Genomic DNA, 19,063 nt, shown 5'->3' with positions numbered 1-19,063 from the left:
CTCCCCCTTTAGCAAAACATGATTCCAATTTTCTTACCCCCATTCCCTGTTCCCATCTCACACACCCACATGCCCACCCCCACCCACACCCACACCCCTTAAGGTTAACCTGTCCCCCTTATTTTCAGGCTTGACTTGTTTTTTTCACCTCCCTTTCCTGAAGGGCCATAATCTGAGTCTTCTAGTAGCTTGTTTGCTGACCAGATGTATTTGTTATTTGCAGCTCCTTTGTGCCCATCAGCTAGGTAATTTGCATTTACACAGAGGATTACTAGCTTGCTTCTGGATCCAAAGCTGTTAGCAGCTCAGACACTGTCTTAAAAGGGAAGCATTTTACTTCCACCAGAGTTCTGATTACTTTCCACTTTCATCTCCTGCTCCAAAACACAGCGATCTGAAAAAGAAAGCACAACCTATTGTGGCTCCTTTTGGAGCCCTATTAGGATTTTAATGAAGTACCATGTTTTATTTGCATTTCTTTTACTCCTTTTCCAATATACACTGCACATGTCCTGGGAAAATGCAAATTCCTTCCATATAGTTTAACCTCCATAACATCATATTAGCCAAATTAATTTTACACAAGGTATAACTGCCTCCCCCATGCCTACAGAGTTTTCATGCACACCCACCAAAGCAACAATCTAATCCCCCAGAGCCATCCCAAGGCTCAGTGTTCCCATCATTCCTCCCCTTTTCCTTTTCTTTTACCTGTGCACACACACACAAAATTCTGTTTTGCCTAACATCCCTTGCACTGTGATTACTCTTTTTTACACAACTGTACCCCGATTACACTTCCATCTTGTACAACTAGACACAACTAGGGGCAGCCAAGTTAAGTTCCAAAAGAAACCTCTTCCATCCTTTAGTGATTTTGATTACATTACCCAATAGTCAAATAATTTTGCTCAGATTCTCTCTCTACCTGCTGCCTGCAGCAGTCCCTTATAGACCATTTCTGTGGGAAAAGGGCCCATTTTCCCTCAGAATAGCTATAAAGGCTTCTGGGGACAGAAGCGTAGTGGTGATAGTAGCCACTCTACCTGACCCCCTTGGAAAATTTAATGACCAAGCTTCCATCCAATGTGACTGCACAGAGTTGCACATACAGTTACATTTATATAACTGGGTTTTATCATTAAACAAAAACTTCCTTCTTGACATCTCACATAAGTATCCAAAGTACCCTCCATTAAAACTTCAGAAAAACAAAAGAGTGTGGAAAGGCAGGTTGCACTTTGAAACTTTTTTTTTCCTCTACTCCCCCAGGACCAAGTCTCAGATCCAGTCTCTAAAGGTGGTCTGTTAACTCTGCTTTTGACCTTAAACCCTTTTGTGCCAAATCATCTTTCACTACCCCTAACTAATTTACAACCCTTCAGCAGCCCTTGCTGAAGCAACACCAAACTTGAAAGATTACTGGCAGCTTCCCATAATGCTGCCCTTACTTCAAACCTCTCAAGCAGACTGAAGTGCCTCTTTTCCCTGGGAGGCATTCAGTCCCCATGGGCAGGGACCTTCTTCCCCTACCCATATACCAAGGAGGGTGGGCTCCTCAGCCACCCCCCATACCTCTGGGTCCCCTAACACTTCCTCCATTTCCTTTTTAATCTTATCCCAGGTTGACCCCTGTACCTGGTATGGGCCCTGGTCCTCCCTTATCCATTTATCCAAAAAATCCTTTACCCTGGCTTGCCAGAACCCGCAACTACCATCATGAGAGTTCGCGATACCCCCTACAAGCAGCTGCGCGGACTGTTGGGGAGGGGGACTTACAGGCTGCCACTCACCTATCCAATGTGATGCATCTGAGTCACGGCACCAAGATGTTAGGGGCTTATTCCTTCACCCACTTACTTCCCTGGTCCTTCTCGCATGAACAGAGAGCAACAATACCTGAAGTCCAAAGGTGCAAACAATTCGATGTTTATTGGGGTGAACTTCCAGCAAGCATGATTCCAGTTTCCTTCCTTAGTATCCTCCTTCCCAGCTCTGACACCACAGAGCCTTACACCTGTGTCCCTGATCCCATTCCTACCCTTAGCCAAACATGATTCCATCTTCCTTACTCCCATTCCCTGTTCTAGTTATAGATTATGCCATAAAGTACCCAGAGTCTTTTCTAAGATCAATAAATTCTGAAGTCACTGCTACAGAATTGATTAAGGTTTTTAACGAGGAAGGGATTCCACAGTAGATCTGAACAAACCAGGTGACCAGCTTAACATCATAGGTGATGAAAGATCTGTGAAGACTGCTAGGTATCCGGACTATTTGCGCCATTGCATATCCTCTCCAGACAGATTGTCTGGTGGAGAGTTTCATTAATCTTTGAAACCAAGTAATACAAAAATGTGTTGCCACAGGCCCTTGCTATTGGGACCAGCTGCTCCCACCTACTTTTGGTGTGTGAGGTTCCCCAGTTATTTACCCATCTTGCATGAGGTGGGGGAACCCCTGAGGAATTTTATACCTAATGCAAGAGACATAGGGGGAACCGGGTCCCAGAACAGAAACTGTGATACAATGTGTCCTTAAATTCTGCAAAAGGCTCGAGGAACTCTGTGAGAAATCCCCATGCTCCATATAGATTGAGGAGAATCTCTCTTCAGAGCAAAAAGCCCAGGTGCAGCACCTGGTGGCCTCTTTTCTCAATAGTGTTTTCAGTTTTGCCAAAACAAAATTTACTCAGCTTACCATCATATCCAGAGCTGGGGCACCTAGTTAGAGAAATGCCTTGTCCTATGCCAAGGAAAATGCATCAAATGGTACAGCAGGAACTCCAAATCTCGGGATGCTTGGGATATATAGAGGAATTGCATAGTGATCACAGGAATCCTAATATCTTGGTATTCAAGCTGGATCACACCACCCAGCTTTGTATTTATTTTAGAAAAATCAATGCCATTTCCAAGTCTGATGCATAAACAATGCACAAAGTGGATGAATTGTTGGGTGAGGCTCAATACCTTACTATAGTAATACAACTAATATGCTCTCAAAAACTTCCCCATAAAAAAGTCAACTGGTTGTGTATTCCAGATTTGTTGACTTTTAGAATGCAGCAAAATTAGGATGTTCCCGTATTGAGACTTTGTATATGTGTTTTCACTAAGTCCTTGAGAGTTTGTTTAGGGAAGACCAAATCCCTAAAGAAGTGTGGAAAAAAGCTCAGAAGGAAAATGGATTTACCAGGGTGGACAGCATCTGGTTATGCCTCTTCCAATTAACTTGATCTGATGGCTCAAAGTTATTCAATAATGTAGCCAAGACTGCAGAAAGGATTCTCATTCTTACACACTCTAGCTTGGTGGAGGAGCATGTATTCAGTAGGATGTAGGAAAATATCCTCAATTCAGAATAGCATGATACTGTAGAATACCATAGAACACTGGCTCTCAACCTTTCCAGACTATTGTACCCCTTTCAGGAGTCTGATTTGTCTTGCGTACCCCCAAGTTATAACTCATTTAAAAACTATTTGCTTACAAAATCAGATATAAAAATACAAAAGTGTCACAGCACACTATTTCTGAGAAATTGCTTACTTTCTCATTTTTACCATACAATTATCAAATAAATCAATTGGAATATAAATATTGTACTTACATTTCAGTGTATAGTTTATAGAGCAGTATATACAAATTGTCTGTCTGAAATTTTAGTTTGTACCGACTTTGCTAGTGCTTCTAATGTAGCCCATTGTAAAAATAGGCAAACTTCTAGATGAGTTGATATACCCTCTGGATGACCTCTGCATACCGCCAGGAGTGCGCAAACCACTGGTTGAGAACAACTGCCATAGAATTCTAGCTAAAATAAGCAAAGTTTAGACAATTATAAATAATGTGGGATATGTAAAACACAGCAAGATAATTCCAAATGTCTGGTTAACTTGGTTAACATGCACCAAAGGTAAGAAGCACATAAACAGTACAGTGTATGTACGGTTTAGAGGTGAAAGAGTATAATTAGTGTATTAGCATGAATATAATCAACCCAACATAGAGAATGTGGAAAGACCCTTAAAAAATCCTATCATAAAGTGCTGGAATTTAAGATAGTTCTATTGCAACTCTATTCAGCTTTTTACTGTAGTATACTACAATTGTTTATTAAGGGAAATTGGAAAACTAGCATCAGAGAATGACAATTTAACCAAAAAAACCCCCCAAAAAACAAAAAAAACCCAAAAACAAAAACAAAAAACAAAAACAAAACAAAAACAAAAAAACCAAACCAACAACAACCCACTTAAAACCTAAGGAACAGGAGCAGATTTGGAAATGGTACAATTACTGATGATTCACAAGCATAACAGGAAATATGTATCTTTCAGTGACAATGTTACTGGAATGGGAACACTTCTCTGAAGGATAAACACATTTGAAGGGCTATAAATCTTAGCTGTATATCCAATGTCATATTTCATCATGTATGCTCTGACATATTATATTATGTCACCTGCCAACATTCCACATCATGTCAAAACTTACATGTAAGAGTTCACAGCCACTCAGAAGTAAATGATGATATTGTATCTGGTGTTGAGGTCTCTTTGGTAAATACTATCTTTCTGAGCTTCCATTCATTATTGTCTCCTTAGAAGAATGTTGGGTGAAAAACAAGATCCACTTCAATTTAGGCATAAACCGTCTTTAGTCTTTATTTTCATGTTTTAAGAATATGGTATTATCACCGATGAATTACAGAAACATATAAAAACAGATAAGGCAAGAAAGATAATTGATGAAGTTACCTCTCCTGGGGACAGGACAACTCTTCTCAGATCTCTGCTATGTTCTTCCCCTGTCTTTTCCACTTTCTTATTGTCAATCAACTCTTTCTTTCCCCGGTTCCATAACTTTGTGGAAACTTAGTTTACCCAGTTATTTCATCTACGTACCTATCTAATTAAAACATTTTCTTGCATAAATCTAACCTAAACTAACTAACCTAACTTATACAACAAACACTAAACTAATACATTTCTGCTTATCCTGCTAAAACTTACTTCTGTCATCTATCATTTGTTGCCAGCCCCCCTGGCTTCATCCATTTGTTTTAATCTGACTGTCTGTTTTTGTGGCCTGGGTTTTTTACCTTGTTAGCTTGTCTTAGAAGGGGGAGAGCACCAGAAGTTAACAATTCCCTTATGAGACTCTGCTTCACCCCACTATTTACACAGACCAAGGTTTTTACAAATAAGACACACAAACCAGGTTTCATGGTTTGCACAACACTGAAGCTGTTTCAGCTACCATCTAAAATACTGTACCAGCACACACATACAAAAGCAAATATTCCTTTCAATGTTCTTATAATAAATATTTATTAATCTAACATTATTTAATGTATATATTTCACTAACACAATTTATTTCACATTTTTCTATTAAGAACATAATGAAATCTATAAATAATTTGTGTGGGGTCTTAACCAAGGTTTAGGTTATATCAACCACCAAGAATTCAAACTCTACATTAGCTCAACAGGCTGATCCTGCAAAATGAGCAAATTTGAATAAAAGAGCTTTAGTGAAGCATAGAGAAGATGGAAGATGGAATCCTTAACCCCAACAAGAGCTTCATCAGCATGTCACCCCCACAGAAAGCCACTGCTGGTTATCTGTGTATGCACTGTGGGGAGGTGTGAAGGAATATATTTTAAGCCTACCTTTCCCTCCTATGTTGAATAAGTCCTTATGGAATCACAATATGTTAACCTCCTGACTACACACCTCATATGGTCACATCCCCAGACCTGGAGAACTTCTCTAGAGTGCACAGGAGCTACAGAATCACCCTGGATGTGCTCTTCACAAGAAGGAATAACATAGGGATTTATATAGCGGTATAACAAGGAATAATGGGAAACCCAAAAGTACAAACCTTCCCCTCAAACAAAAAAAAGTAGATTTTAATGCTGGTACTTCACAATGAGATGTGCAAGGATCATTGACTTAAAACGTAATCATGTGACATTACATTTTAAATATCAATGACAGCTCCTAGGATTCCTTCCTTTGGCACCTGGCTGTCCAAACCAAAGCACACTCTGCTTGAGGCTATGGCTATCTTCCCAATACTCTGCTTCTGGAGTGACTCAGCAAAACACTTTCCCTGCAGGCTTAAGGGAAGGACCTTGTTTCTGTGAGACACCCAGGACCCTGGAACTTGGTCTCTCAGGCCATGTATACACTACAGGCTAAATCGGCAGTGCTGCAATCAATGCAGCGGCGATGATTTAGCAGGTCCTGTGAGGGCAAGCTAAGGCAATGGGAGTGTGCTCCACCTCCCTGAGAGGCAGAAGCTATGTCAACAGGAGAGCATCTCCCATCGGCATAGTGCAGTGTAGACACTATTGTAAGTCGACCTAAGTTACATCAATTTCAGTTACGTAATTTATATAATGGAACTAGCGTTAACTTAGATCGATTTACAACATCAGTGTAGACAACTACTCAGTCTAAAATAGACCAAATTTGATTTCCTCTCAGGGTTAACTGCAAAAGTCATTCTTTTGACAGGATTTGTGGAGAAGATTAAGAGTATGTCCTAGTGGGTAGTGAGATGGGGAGCGAGGGACTGAAGGGGCTGTTTTATTGCTATGATATGTTTGGCTGGATGGATCATTATCATATATAGTGTTTTCTGCTGCTGGGTTGTACATGCAATTAATTCTTAGGTCACCTTTGCATAAAAGATGGCTTTTAAAATTCTCATTTAAATCTAAACATATCTAAAAGAAAAAAAAAAGCCACCTGGCAACAGGGTGGGATCTGGTAGGCCAGTGTTTCCCAAACCTGGGACGCTGCTTGTTCAGGGAAAGCCCCTGGCGGGCCACGCCGGTTTGTTTACCTGCCACATCCAGAGATTTGGCCGATCGCGGCTCCCACTGGCCATGGTTCCCCGCTCCAGGCCAATGGGGGCTGTGGGAAGCGGAGCAGGCCAAGGGATGTACTGGCTGCCACTTCCCACAGCCCTCATTGGCCTGGAGCGGCGAACTGCGGCCAGTGGGAGCCGCAATCGGCTGAACCTGCGGACGTGGCAGGTAAACAAACTGGCCTGGCCCGCCAGGGGCTTTCCCTGAATAAGTGGCATCCCAAGTTTGGGAAACACTGTGGTAGGCAAACATTGACACCCTGTTACTTAATCAGATTACTGTCATTCTGAGAAAAATCTAAATATTTATGACTCAGAATTAGAATCCCAAAACTCAGATATGACACAGAGATTAAAACACACTATCAATATGTACATCATGGGTGAAATCCTGGTCCAACTGAAGTGAATGAAAAACTCACATTGGTTTCAATGGAGCCAATATATCAGCAATTCCACACTATATTAGACATTCACTTGTAGAGGATACTGAATATAATCTGTTATTCATTTTCTGAAATAAGATTTTTTTATTGAGAGGCACAGAGAGGATAACACCTGTCCCTGGAGTGAATATAAAGCTACAATTCAGCTGAGGACTTGTCAGTTAGCTGATGTCAAAAGCTGCAGAGGCATGAAAATACAGTCAGCCTTGTTTTCACACCAAAGGTCATCTATTTTTAATTTTCTCTTTCCCACAATTATTATTTTTTTGGAATCATTGAAGTAAGGATGCTAACAGAAACAAATTTCAAATAATCCTTACTGAACCTCTTTTGTTATGGTCTTCAGTGGCATCAGAGTTTTCACTCTCTTACTCTGATGTCACTCACGTTATTATAACTGAAGTAATTAATTTTTATTATTACTGTGATTTATGTTGCAATATTGTCAAAAGCCACAGTCAATTTTAGGGTCCCATGGTTCTAGGCCTGGTATAAATGCACAGAAGCGTATGAGAACACTTTACACAGACTTTATGCCTTTTATCAGGATCCTGACAAAGGGAAGAAAGAAGAGTAGCAAAATACAAACCCTGGACTTCAGAAAAGCAACTTAGACTCCCTTAGGGAAATGGTGAGCAGGATCCCCTGGGAGGCTAATATGAGGGGGCAAGGAGTCCAGGAGAGCTGACTGTATTTTAAAGAAGCCTTATTGAGGGCGCAGGAACAAAACATCCCGATGTGCAGAAAGAATGGCAAATATGGCAGGCAACCAGCTTGGCTTAACAGTGAAATCTTTGGTGAGTTTAAACTCAAAAAGGAAGCTTACAAGAAGTGGAAATTTGGAGATATGACTAGGGAGGAGTATAAAAATATTGCTAGAGCATGCAGGGTTGTAATCAGGAAGGCCAAAGCACAGTTGGAGTTGCAGCTAGCAAGGGATGTGAAGGGTAACAAGAAGGGTTTCTACAGGTATGTTAGCAACAAGAAGAATGTCAGGGAAAGGGAGGGACCCTTACTGAATGGAGGGAGGAAACATAGTGACAGATGATGTGGAAAAAGCAGAAGTACTCAATGCTTTTTTTGCCTCAGTCTTCAAGGACAAGGACAGCTCCCAGACTGCTACACTGGGCAACACAGTATGGGGAGGAACCCTCAGTGGTGAAAGAACAGGTTAAGGACTATTTAGAAAAGCGGTACATGCACAAGTCCATAGGTTCAGATCTAATGCATCCAAGGGTGCTGAGGGATTTGGCTAATCTGATTGCAAAGCCATTGGCCATAATCTTTGAAAAGTCATGGCGATCTGGGGAGGTCCCGGATGATTGGAAAAAGACAAATATAGTGCCCATATTTTAAAAAGGGAAGAAAGAGAACCCGGGAACTATAGACCGGTCAGTCTCACTTCAGTCCCCAGCAAAATCATGGAGCAGGTCCTCAAGGAATCCATTTTGAAGCACTTGGAGAAGAGGAAGGTGATCAGGAACAGTCAACTTTGATTCACCAAGGGCAAGTGATGCCAGACCAACCTGATTGCCTTCTATGATGAGATAACTGGCTCTGTAGATAGGGGGAAAGCAGTGGACATGATATATTTTGACTTTAGCAAAGCTTGTGGTATGGTTTCCCACAGTATTCTTGCCTGCAAGTTAAAAAAGTATGGATTGGATGAATGGACTATAAGGTGGACAGAAAGCTGGCTAGATTGCCGTGCTCAATGGGTAGTGATCAATGGCTCAATGTCTAGTTGGCAGCCGGTATCAAGCAGAGTGCCCCAGGGGTGGGTCCTGGGGCCGGTTTTGTTCAACATCTTTATTAATGATCTGGATGATGGGATGAATTTGACCCTCAGCAAGTTTGCAGATGACACTAAGCTGTGGGGAGAGGTAGATATGCTGGAGGGCAGGGATAGGTCCAGAGTGACCTAGGCAAATTGGAGGATTGGGCCAAAAGAAATCTAATGAGGCTCAACAAGGACAAGTGCAGAGTCCTGCATTTAGGACAGAAGAATCCCATGCACCACTACAGGCTGGGGACTGACTGACCAACCAAGGAGCAGTTCTGCAGAAAAGGACCTGGGGATTACAGTGGATGAGAAGCTGGTTACGAGTCATCATTGTGCCCTTGTTGCCAAGAAGGCCAATGGCATATTGGGCTATATTAGTAGGAGCATTGCCAGCAGATCGAGGGGAGTGATTATTCCCCTCTATTTGGCACTGGTGAGGCCACACCTGGAGTTTTGCGTCTAGTTTTGGTCCCCCCAGGACAGAAGGGATGTGGACAAATTGGAGAGAGTTCAGCGGAGGGCAACTAAAGTGATTAGGGGGCTTAGGCACATGACTTATGAGGAGAGACTGAGGGAACTGGGGTTATTTAGTCTGCAGAAGAGAAGAGTGAAGCGGGATTTGATAGCAGCCTTCAACTACCTGAAGGGGGATTCCAAAGAGAATGGAGCTAGGCTGTTCTCAGAGGTGGTAGATGACAGAACAAGGAGTAATGGTCTCAAGTTGCGGTGGGAGAGGCCTAGGTTGGATATTAGGAAACACTATTTCACTAGGAGGGTGGTGAAGGACTGGAATGGGTTACCTAGGAAGATGGTGGAATCTTCATCCTTAGAGGTTTTTAAGGTCCGGCTTGACAAAGCCCTGGCTGGGATGATTTAGATTGTTTTGGTCCTGCTTTGAACAGCAGATTGGACTAGATGACCTCCTGAGGTCTCTTCCAACCCTAATATTTTATGATTCTAAAGCAAGGATCAGTAACCTTTGGCACGCAGACTACGAGGGAAATCAGCTGGAGGGCCAGGACAGTTTGTTTACCTGCAGCATCCACAGGTTTGGCCGATCGCAGCTCCCACTGGCCATGGTTCGCCTTTCCAGGCCAATGGGAAGCTGTGATCGGCTGAATCTGCAGACGCTGCAGGTAAACAAACCGTCCCGACCCACCAGAGGATTTCCCTGACAATCTGCATGCCAAAGGTTGCCGATCCCTGTTCTAGAATAAGTGTTTTTAAATACCCAAGAGCACCAAAAAATATTTCTTTCCCTTCTTTTTTTCTTTAAAGGTGAACAGTAAATTCCTAATTGCCTCTCTTTTTCTCGGACAGAACATTTCTCCTAATACCCTCTTCCTATAAAGGATTTATCCGTACAAAGGTAAAAAACTAAATAATTTCTGAGATATCTATTAATATATTACAGCACATCATTAACGACACATCAGCACATCATTATCTTCTGACTCTCCAAAGTATAGTTATCTCTGTACTAAATCTTGCAATAAAAAGGTCGCTTAAAAATAAGATGAGTTTATATGACAGGAAATTTTAGTTTGACAGCAGAAAAATAATGTTCAAAACTATTATTTCTCTACCTGCCAGTAAGAGAAGAATGTAACACATTGGTGTATGACAAAGTAAAAAAAAAATTTGTAAAATACAGCCATCAACTAATACAAAATGACTTGCGGACATTTTAATGTCAGAACCCAGTGTGTAATTTCAATAAATACATATATTTTGCTGACTCTTCAGTTCAGACATTCTACCAGCAGAGGGTGATGTTGAACTATGAATGTAGAGCTGTCATTTTCTGCATGCACTGTAGTTTCATCTTCACACAAAACAATACATGCACATTTTTAAATTCATGCAAGTTTTAAAAAGCTTTTTTTAAAAAAATAAATAGATCTTTTAAAGGGCATAAAGTCTGTGTGAGGTGTCCACATACACTTTCAAAATGTTTTCAGGGAGAAAAAGCTTTACCAGACTTTAGAAAATATCCAACCAAATAAATAAATATTTTAGAGTGCAATTGGATATTTTCAGTCTCAAAATGTATCTCATTTCTTGGTATGACCACTTATGTTTTGGGTGCTATCTACCCTGAGAAAATAAAACTCAGCTATAGGTGCAGTGGAGTCTGTGAAGGTCATGAGAAGATTTTTACTATGATGCTTGTGTAACAAGCACACAAAGAAAATCAGGTTTTTTTGTTTGTTTGGTTTTTTGGTGGTGGGTGCTGGGGGTGTAAATAAGCCATCACACCATTGGTACATGTTATCTCACTGATCTATAATAAGGTGTATTCCTTCCTGGGATATCCGTAAGAGGTCTCTCCTCCCATTATATTACATAAGATGCAGAAAGAGAATTTTGTATGTTGCATATTGCTTAACATCCTTAAGAACATTATGTACCAACATATTAAACCCTATTATTCCCTTGAGGTGCAAGTCTAATTCAGTTTTAGATTAATGTAAATTAGTATCAAGGGGAAAACTTGAGCATTTAAATGACTTTACAGTCTTTATCAGAGGGGTAGCTGTGTTAATCTGGATCTATAAAAGCGGCAAAGAGTCCTGTGGCACCTTATAGACTAACAGGCATATTGGAGCATAAGCTTTTGTGGGTGAATACCCACTTCATCAGATAGTCACATGTAACTCACATTCAATTAAAGAAAATTTTGCTATCATGGTGTATGCAGGATTGGGACTCTTATCTAATATAGGTTTAGATTATATGACCTTACTCACAATGGTGAACTCTTACTTATAATAGCAAAATAAACAGGATTACTCGTGACTGTGCTCATTAATGTAAGCATTTGATTTGTTTTATTTTTGGGGATAAGGGGGGCAAGGTGGCTTTATTATTTTTAAGTGCAATACAACTGGATCTAGGACCCATTAAAGGCTGTGGCTCCCTTTGATTTCAGTGGGAATTGAATCAGACCTACATATGATTGACAGTGAGTTTTGGATTTTAATGTGCTATTGATATAAGATGGTATAAACTATAGATCTAAAAGGAAAGCAAAGTTTGGACCTCTTCCTGCATACTCCAAACTTCCATACAGTACAGGGTACCAGACTCATACACCCTCATCCGAGAAAGTATTAAGCACATGCTTGATTTTATACATGGTGAGAAACCATTTAACATAGATTCATAGATTCATAAATATTAAGATCAGAAGAGACCATTATGATCATCTAGTCTGACCTCCTGCACAATGCAGGCTACAGAATCTCACCTACCCACTCCTGCGATAAATCTCTCACTTATGTCTGAGCTATTGAAGTCCTCAAATCGTGGTTTAAAGACTTCAAGGAGCAGAGAATCCTCCAGCAAGTGACCCATGCCCCATGCTACAGAGGAAGGCGAAAAACCTCCAGGGCCTCTTCCAATCTGCCCTGGAGGAAAATTCCTTCCCGACCCCAAATATGGCGATCAGCTGAACCCTGAGCGTATGGGCAAGAATCACCAGCCAGATACCCAGGAAAGAATTCTCTGTAGTAACATTACTCAGACTCAGATTTTAATGACATTATGATGATATAATCTGACTTCCTTAACACTGAAGACCACAGAACCTCATCCACCCACTCCTTCAATAGGGCCATAACTTCTGAGTGAGTTACTTAAGTCCTCAAACCTTGATTTAAAGACTTCAAATTACATAGAATCCAGCATTTAGACAGTTCAAAAGAGCAAGTGATCCACGTCCCATGCTGCAGAGGAAGGCAAAGGAAATTTTGCTAGTTTAAAACTTTTCATCACTTGTGACTACTTCCATCCCAGAAGTCAATTACCCTCCCTACTCAGATGGAGTCCATCCTATGAGAACAGTCATTTGTCCATGAGTGCATTCCACTGGATGAACATCCAAAATCACTCCTTATAACACCTTTGCCTGAACAATGTGTTGGTAATTGTAATCTTGTGTCACCTTCACTCTCCTCCTCTAAGGATAGGTAGAATCCCACTGAAGATCACCTGCCCATTTGTTTAAGCATCTTCCTCAACCTGGCATAGTTTTCCTTCATGTAACTCAGTGAGAATCTAGCAGTATTATTTGTCACCATGTGAAGGACAGTAAATGGATTCTTTCTTATTCCCATTAGGATCCTCTTCAGCCTCAGATCCTCTTCCTATATCTTAGCTCCTGGCAGACAATACACTTTTCTGTTCTCTGGGTCAGGTCTGGTGACAGGGTTGTCTATTACTCTTAATATGGAGTCCCCAGTGATGCAGACTGGCCTTTTCCTGGTATTGGGGAGATTCTCAGGCCTTCACCTTTCTAGTCTTCTTTCTGGCTACAAGTCTTCTTGTCTTCTGTTCTCAGTTGCAATTTTCTTGAATTATCGTCTATCCTCCTGGAGCTCTGAACTCTGGCTAGCTCCGTTGCCTCTTCCCCTCTTCTTGTGGGACTAGCCACTCTTCTCTTTTTTCTTACCTTCTCATTTCTTGTTACAGCCTGACTCTCCCCTTTATTTCCCACTCAGCATACCTGTTCCACAGATCTGTTTCTCCTTCACTAGCTGGTCTTTTCCTCTTCCCTGTTCTCTTAGTCACATGCTTCCACAGGTAACTTTCTTCATCCACCAGTCTACCCTCACAGTTCTCTTGTCCAGCATGTACCTGCAAGTTTTGAGTTTACCTTCAGTCACTTTTCTTTCCCCAACATCTGTTCAAATTTCCTTCGAAACTCAACTAGAGTTTGTAGCTCCATCTTCAAACCTTGAATCTCCTTCCATTAGGTGGCACTTCGTACAAATGAAGCACCTTTCAAGTATCTCCCTTCAGAAGAATTACATCCTGCAGGTTCCACATCCATTCATTGTCATTGTCTCTTACAGTCTTTGGGTCACTACCACTGCTGCCTCTGTAGCTGCCATAGCCTTTCCTCATAACATCCTATCAAGAAAAAAACAAAACAAAAACCACACTCTCCCGCAAACTCCCCTTACAAACTCCCACTCAAACTCCCTAGTTTTCAGTTCTCTTTGTTGATTCCAAGGTCATTGGCTCATCACCCGGCTGCCTCACTTTATAGGCCTGCTGCCTGAGAAGCCCTGCCCCTTAAGGTTCAGCTATGATCAAAGGCTCCGCTTCTCTCACAACACACTTCCCACTACCATGCTTTGCAAATTGAAAACAAACCAACAAGCAAACAAGCACACTCCCAAGAACTCACTCACTCCCCCTTGCATCCTTTCTCTTCTAACAGATCTCCACTCAAACTGCTCTGTTTTCAGCTGTTAGCTGGCTCCTGTGCTTCTACTCATGATGCCTAAAGTTCATTACCTGCATAAGTCTTTACAATACTAGGGCCTTAAACAATAACATGATTATTTTAAAAGTCATCCATGTGCAGCAGATTGGGCTTTTTATACAAGGAAAGGTGTAATTATAGGCACATTTTCCAATCAAGTAAACATATACATGATTTAAAAAAATTTTGGACTGATAGTAAAATAATTTTTTCTTATCAGCAAAGAAGTGGGTTCATAATTTGTTAATTAATGAAATGCTTATTGTTTTTTTTTTTTTTAAATCATGATGAATATACATTCTATTCGCTACTTAGGGACAGATCCAATTTCCACTGAAATCAATGGGAGTCTTTCTATTGACTTCAATGTCAGCTCAGTTTGGCCCTTAGAATCACATAAACCTTTATCAGTGTCACTCTGCAAATGAATGACAAACAGATGAATATATAGAAAAAAACAAAGCCAACAGAGTCAGAGACATAGCCATCTACATACATTACATATATGTCTAGATTTGAAAAAGCCATATTGCTTTATTTTGCTCTGCTGTGTAATGCTAAAATTCAACCATACATGCTTATTTACCATAATGTATTTACTACCTGTCTAAATAATATATAAGTGTATTCATCTAAAACCATTTGAACAGTTGCTGATCCTACAATTAAAAAAGAAAGTGACAATAAACACAAGCTATAAAAAAAAAGTCACATTCAGTTAGAATGAAAAAATGGCATAAGGCTGTTAACTTCAAAGGGGGAGAAAAGAGCATGTGAAACGGAATGGTTAACATATATCTTTCAAACTGTAATACAGCAGTAGTCGCCTGGCCCATCCTACTCAGGGATGGAAAAAATACATGATGTTTGTTATTAACTGAACAAAAAAATAAATACTTGATGCCCATCAGACAATCAAAGTTCAAGGTTATTCTGGCCATGTGCAAAATTAAATAGCAGCTCTAGTGTAATGGGCTATATATTTTAGAAAAAACATATTTGTTTTAACCCTGGAAGATAAATGACAATAAAAAGAATGTATATGTCCATGCTCAAGAGAGGTGATTCTATTTCCATTGAAATCAATGGTCATTTTGCCAGTAAGATCAGGCCCTTGGCCTTCCTCATTTACTTCTTTTTGTATTTTAAACGTTATCAACCAATAGGCTTTTGCTTTATTATTTTAGGGGAGAAAGTTTGGGCTGCATAGTAGCTAAAGCTCAATTAATTTAATTCAGAAGTTCTAGCAACCCCAAAGGAGAAATATGGTAGGTATTGGGTAACAAGTATTTTGATCATTGGAAAAATATAAATTATATAAACATATATACACACACCCCAAAGCCTTTTTGTGAGGGAGTTTTCGATAACTGAACTAGCATAATAAAGTATTTCCTGCTTTAAAAAAAGATAATAAATATCAGAAATTCAATTGGCCACTTTTAGAGAGCCTGAATTAATATAATTCCAACACTAGCTGTCTGACTTGTAGAGTAGGAGCAGATGACATGTAAAAGAAGATCTTGTTTCCCCCCTTTATATTTGATATTTCTGTCACAACCAGACTACATCAGTTATTCTGGGATGGTGAAAGAAGCAGTGGAGCTGGAGGATAACTCACTTTCCTTGGACAGGATATAGAGATTAGAAATGTATTAAATGGAGCTCCTGGGGCCCACAGAGTTGACAAACTATGTAATGCTTTCTAAATATATCAACACCAACAGTTCATGGATGATACTGAGTGAGCTACCGTCCTCTATCTAAGACCACAATGACTGGTTAGTATCAAACCTTAGATGCTTATACTATACTGATGTGATATTCCCGAAGATGTCAGGATGATTAAATAATATTTTCCACTCCTGCCAAAATTTTACAAATGTCTGTTTGCACTGTATACATCTCTGAAAAGATTCAACATTATGTTGTATGGTATTGCACACATTCAGGTTAAGACATAATCAGCAAAATGAATACTCCATATCTGAAGAAAACTTCTGAGAGAAGATATCTCACTTACAATGTCTCAGCCAACACCTCAGAAAACATTTCATTCTGCGGGCCATAAGAAAGGGTTCAAAGGACTACGGTGATCCATGCACCACAGTTTGAGAATTATTACTTCTAATGCCAAAGCATCCATAGTGTTGCCGTCCATTACCCGTGTCTTGTTCTTCTATTAAACCCAGCCTGATCTTCTCCCTGCATATAGTGTCCCACCCTCTTGTCTTTGCTATTATTTTCTTTGTCATTCTAGCATCTGCTTGTCTTCTCACAGTGTTCCCACAATCATAATATTTTATTACAGTTAATCCCATAGCCTAATACCATATCATACTCTCCTAACTTCTTCATCTGCCTTAAAATCATTCCACTTTATGCCTGTCATCTTCTGAAGAATTCTTATACCTACTTCCTAAAGCTTTGTGATATCTGTTTCATTTAATGCAGCTGCTTTTAGACCATAGTATATTATTGTTAGTACACTGGTTTGATAAATTGGTATTAACCATAATGTTATCCATCCATAATTTCATCAACTTCTGTGCAGCACTTGCAGCTAAAGCGTCCATACTTGATGGAATCACTGGTACTGATCAGGTTTCCTAGGTATACGTTGTTCTATGACTTCACTGCAGCATTCCAACAGCATCTACTGTCCCTTTTCCAAGACATGCTATTACATCTTCTTGGCACTTATTGTAAGGCAAAGTCGACTACACCAATATTCCAAGATAGAGAAGAGTATCATAATTAATTCAAATGTCTCTGTCAAGTTGCATGTTATCATCTGCATAAGCTAAAGAGCTTAATTCCAGATCATCCAGTGTTGTGTCCTCCAACTTGTCTACCATTTTTAATGCCCAATTTAAGAACTTGATGAAAATCAAAAGTGATTCCATGCCTCTTTATCTTACACCAAACTTTGATTTGAACCACTTGCTTAATTTTTCTCCAATTGTTACAGCACTACAGGAGTCTTCATACATAACTTTCATAATTGCAGTTATCTTATCTGAAACAGCATATGATTTTATTCCTTTCCATAATACTTTCCTCTCCAAACAAACGAATACCTTAATGAAGAAAACTGAAACAGAAACTTAGTATCCATTCTCACTTTTTTCCCCATCAACTGTCAGAGTGTATATTTGGCCTGGTCTTTAGCCTCACAGTTCCTTGCTGTGATGGGGTCCCTGGGGTGCAACCTGGACTGTGGGACTGCTGAGCAACCCTTACCCACCAACCTGGGTTGCCTCTCACACTGTGATGCTGTTGCTAAGCCACAAACCTCTAGCAGTACAGCACTTACACAGACATTCACAAGCTGGGACACACACAAGTGAGTTACATTAAAGCTTCTCCCAGCCACTCATGAATAGAGAGGCTCCAGTCCGTTCCCCCAAATTACCCCAGCCAGACACCCCAGAACTGTACTGTTTTGCTCTGGTCAAAAGCCTGACCAATGTACATTTATTACCCAGTTCACCCCACTCTCAATGTAGAGAGGACACACACTAGTCTTTGTAAACTGAGTTGAGATTTACCAAGCACTTCAACCAAAACAAACTGTTTTAGGTAAAATATAAAACAGATTTATTAACTACAGAAAGATAGATTTTAAGTGATTATAAGTAACAATAGAGATCAAAGTTGGTTACCTAAGAAACAAAAATAAATGCATAGTCTGAGTCCTATAAACTAAACAGAATTTGAATCAAGTAGTGTCTGACCCTGACAGATTTCAGAGTAGCAGCATGTTAGTCTGTATCCACAAAAAGAAAAGGAGTACTTGTGGCACCTTAGAGACTAACAAATTTATGTGAGCATAAGCTTTCGTGAGCAACAGCTCACTTCATCAGATGCATGCAGCAGACAATACAGTGGGAAGATTTTATATACACAGAGAAAATGAAACAATGGGTGTTACCATACACAATGTAACAAGAGTGATCAGGTAAGGTGAGCTATTACCAGCAGGAGAGAAAAAAACAACCTTTTGTAGTGATAATCAAGATGGGCCATTTCCAGCTGTTGACAAGAATGTCTGAGGAACAGTGTGGGGGGATGGAAATAAACATGGGGAAATAGTTTTACTTTGTGTAATGACACATCACTCCCAGTCTTTATTCAAGCCCAAGTTAATGGTGTCAATTGGAATTAGTTAATTGAAAACTAATTCCAATTCAGCAGTCTCTCATTGGAGTCTGTTTTTGAAGTTTTTTTGTTGTAATATTGTGACTGTTAAATCTGTAATCAAGTGACCAGAAAGACTGAAGTGTTCTCTGACTGGTTTTTGAATGTTATAATTCTTGACGTCTGATTTGTGTCCATTTATTCTTTTACATAGAGACTGTCCAGTTTGACCAATGTACATGGCAGAGGGGCATTGCTGGCACATGATGGCATATATCCCATTGGTAGATGTGCAGGAGAACGAGCCTCTGATAGTGTAGCTGATGTGATAAGGCCCTATGGTGGTGTCCCCTGAATAGATATGTGGACACCATGTTGCCAATGGGCTTTGTTGCAAGGATAGGTTCCTGGGTTAGTGTTTTTGTTGTGTGGTGTGTGGTTGCTGGTGAGTATTTGTTTCAGGTTCGGGGGCTGTCTGTAAGCAGGGAATGGCCTGTCTCCCAAGATATGTGAGAATGATGGGTCATCCCTCAGG

General features: G+C 40.2%; 1 protein-coding gene across 6 annotated transcripts in view; it reads left to right on the top strand.

Moving 5' to 3' along the window:
- Window positions 1-19,063, top strand: part of SLITRK6 (SLIT and NTRK like family member 6) — a 117,408-nt gene that overhangs the window by 50,430 nt on the left and 47,915 nt on the right. The window contains exon 1 of one of the 6 annotated variants that reach the window (XM_073347601.1): window positions 16,153-16,169. The exons of the other annotated variants lie outside the window; for them this stretch is intronic. The gene's annotated coding sequence lies outside the window, so the exon portion shown is untranslated. Of the gene's footprint in view, window positions 1-16,152; window positions 16,170-19,063 lie in introns of those variants that run through there. 6 annotated transcript variants of the gene reach the window in all.

The sequence above is a fragment of the Lepidochelys kempii genome, chromosome 1 (genome assembly GCF_965140265.1).
Source record: "Lepidochelys kempii isolate rLepKem1 chromosome 1, rLepKem1.hap2, whole genome shotgun sequence".
Classification (NCBI taxonomy): Eukaryota; Metazoa; Chordata; order Testudines; family Cheloniidae; genus Lepidochelys; species Lepidochelys kempii.
Note: the sequence above shows the minus strand (reverse complement) of the source record. Positions and strands in the feature narration are given on the sequence as shown.